The sequence below is a fragment of the Cebus imitator genome, unplaced genomic scaffold, assembly GCF_001604975.1.
Source record: "Cebus imitator isolate Cc_AM_T3 unplaced genomic scaffold, Cebus_imitator-1.0 Scaffold1921, whole genome shotgun sequence".
NCBI classification, from domain to species: domain Eukaryota; kingdom Metazoa; phylum Chordata; class Mammalia; order Primates; family Cebidae; genus Cebus; species Cebus imitator.
Genome location: NW_016109236.1, coordinates 11,916 through 14,243, shown reverse-complemented (window position 1 = coordinate 14,243; position 2,328 = coordinate 11,916). Strand labels below are relative to the sequence as shown.

The 2,328-nt window shown below is 37.4% G+C and overlaps 1 pseudogene; it reads left to right on the top strand.

Annotated features, from left to right (window-relative positions):
* The first annotated feature begins 5 nt into the window (after positions 1-5).
* Positions 6-1,359, top strand: LOC108299110 (annotated as a pseudogene).
* The last annotated feature ends 969 nt before the right edge of the window (positions 1,360-2,328 follow it).

Sequence of the window (2,328 nt, the reverse complement as noted above, 5' to 3'; positions counted from 1 at the left end):
TGAAAAAACTGGATCCAAACCTTTTAAAAACAATTGAAGCTGGTATTGGTAAAAACCCAAGAAAGCAGACTTCCCGGGTGCCTTTGGCACATCCTAGAGATATGGATCCTTCAGATAACTCTGCGGAACTCATTGATACAGTTTTCAAACAGAAGGGCTATTCTGATGAGATTTATGTTGTCCCAGATGATAGTCAAAATCGTATTAAAATTTAAAACTCATTTGTAAATAACACTCAAGGAGATGAAGAAAATAGATTTTCTGATAGAACCTCAAAAAGTCATGGGGAACGGAGGCCTTCAAAATACAAATATAAATCTAAAACCTTGTTTAATAAAGCCAAGTCATACTATAGAAGAACACATTCAGATGCAAGTGATGATGAGGCTTTCACCACTTCTAAAACAAAAAGAAAAGGGAGACATTGTGGAAATGAAGAAGATCCACTTCTTTCTCCTGTTGAAACTTGGAAAGGTGGCATTTATAATCCTGCAATCACTTCTGACCAGGAGTTAGATGATAAGAAGATAAAGAAGAAAACCCACAAAGTGAAAGAAAAAGAAAACCAAGAACTTCAATCCACCAAAACGTAGAAATTGGGAAAGTAATTACTTTGGGATGCCCCTCCAGGATCTGGTTACAGCTGAGAAGCCTGTACCACTACTTGTTGAGAAATGTGTGGAATTTATTGAAGATACAGGGTTATGTACCGAAGGACTCTACCATGTTAGTGGGAACAAAACTGACTAAGACAATATTCAAAAGCCGTTTGATCAGGATCATAATATCAATCTGTTGTCAATGGAAGTAACAGTAAATGCTGTAGCTGGAGCTCTTAAAGCTTTCTTTGCAGATCTGCCAGATCCTTTAATTCCATATTCTTTTCATCCAGAGCTATTGGAAGCAGCAAAAATCCTGGATAAAACAGAACATCTTCATGCCTTGAAAGAAATTGTTATGAAATTTCATCCTGTAAACTATGATGTATTCAGATACGTGATAACACATCTAAACAGGGTTAGTCCGCAAAATAAAATCAACCTAATGACAGCAGACAACTTATCCATCTGTTTTTGGCCAACCTTGATGAGACCTGATTTTGAAAATAGAGAGTTTCTGTCTACTACTAAGATTCATCAGTCTGTTGTTGAAACATTCATTCAACAGTGTCAGTTTTTCTTTTACAGTGGAGAAATTGTAGAAACAACCAACATTGTGGCTCCACCACCACCTTCGAATCCAGGACAGTTGGTGGAACCAGTGGTACCACTTCAGTTGCCGCCACCATTGCAACCTCAACTGATACAACCACAATAACAAACGGATCCTCTTGGTATTATATGAGTAGGAATTGATTGCAAACAGGCTGGATTTGGACAAAACGCAAATCTAGACATGCATGTTTCAGGGTTCAAGTAGTATACTTTACGTTTCATACAGATAATTCATATTCAAAATGATGACATTTTCTCTTTGAACTAGATGGTATTCCTTATTCACTTACATTACAAATCTAAGAACATGTGATATGCATGACTGGAGAGGTTTAATTTTTATAAACAAAAATAGCTATAAAATACAAAGCTGCTGCTGCATGCAACCTTATTGCAATCAGTATATCATTCCTGTGGCAATTTCTGTCACATTATGTTGTGAATAAAATTTTTCTATAGAAATTTAAAAAAATGGTTTACAGCAAAATGCATATGAATTTGACAGTACAATAAAAATAAAAGACAATAAGCACATTTTCTAAAATGTTATTGTTTCTCAAAAACTATTTCAGTGAATAGATTTATATTTCTTTTACCAGAGTTCAGACAAATTCCAACCACTAGTATTGGACTGTAGGCCTTTTATTTCTTTTATGCACCAAAGTGAAATACCCTAGCCTGGCTATAATGAATACATTTTAAACAATCCTGCTAACTCCATTTGCCCACCCTGGGCTATGTAGGGCATTCCATTCTGAAAGCTTGTGGTCTGAGACAGCCGACATCTTTGTAACCAATTTTCTGAGAAACAGGGCCCACCTGCCCTGTACATCCTGTATCTGCAATTGTGTAACTGGTACCCCATGCTGCTGCCTCACATCCTGAGTAAAAAAACAACTTTAAGTAGAACTTTTTTGTTAGGCATCCCCACTTCCCCTAACCTGATCCTTCTGCTTCCGTAATAATCTGCTTACCACCCCCTGACCCTAAACTGGTATAAAAATGTCGACTGCCCTTTGTTCTTGGTCGACAGGATTGAGCTCTAGCTGACTCTCGGACTCCGGCATAAAGGTGGACTCTCAACAAACTCAGCGCGTGGCGCTTCTGTTTAAAC